This window comes from Octopus bimaculoides, chromosome 8, assembly GCF_001194135.2.
Source record: "Octopus bimaculoides isolate UCB-OBI-ISO-001 chromosome 8, ASM119413v2, whole genome shotgun sequence".
Classification (NCBI taxonomy): domain Eukaryota; kingdom Metazoa; phylum Mollusca; class Cephalopoda; order Octopoda; family Octopodidae; genus Octopus; species Octopus bimaculoides.
The window spans coordinates 23056638-23057501 of NC_068988.1; positions in this window are offsets into that span (position 1 = coordinate 23056638).

Sequence of the window (864 nt, forward strand, 5' to 3'; positions counted from 1 at the left end):
CACCAACACCGAGACCAACACCTTCAGACCATTATTGTATAACTCCAGAAGGCGGTGAACTGGCAGAAACGTCAGCACGCCGGGCGAAATGCTTAACGGTATTTCGTCTACCGTTACGTTCTGAGTTCAAATTCCGCCTTTCATCCTTTCGAGGTCGATTAAATAAGTACCAGTTATGCACTGGGTCAATATAATCGACTTAATCCGTTTTTCTGTCCTTGTTTGTCCCCTCTGTGTGTAGCCCCTTGTGGGCAATAAAGAAAAAAGAAACGAGGCTATAGTAGAAGACACCTGCCAAAGGTGCCACGCAGTGGAACTGAACCAGGAACCATGTAGTTCGTAAGCAATCTACTTACCACACAGCCACTCCTACGCCTATATGAAAATGTTTACATTTAAAAGTGCTAAAACTTGTGACTTTAATTTAGAATCTAGGAAAAAAAGAGCTGTTTCTAACAGTAATAAAAATAAATGTTACGGAAATAGAGAGAGAATAATTCTTGAGAGAAGAATGAATATAATTCCTTTTCAAAGCAAAGTTATAAGTGTTCAGTATTATATATCCATTACGGCTCATCTTACCAATAGCATGGTTTCAGTTCAGCGACTGAAACAAGTACAAAATAAAAGAGTCGCTGTAGACGCATACAGAAAAGAGCTTTATGGTTAAGAAGCTGGTTTTGCAAACCACGTGACTTCCGGTTCAGACATTGGGCAAGTGTCTTCTACAGACTCTGGCTGACCAATGCCTTGTAAGTGAAACTTGTGGACGGAGACTGCGTGGAAGTCCACCATATGTGTGTGTGTGTGTATAAACAAACAAATATATATATATATATATATATATATATATATATATATATA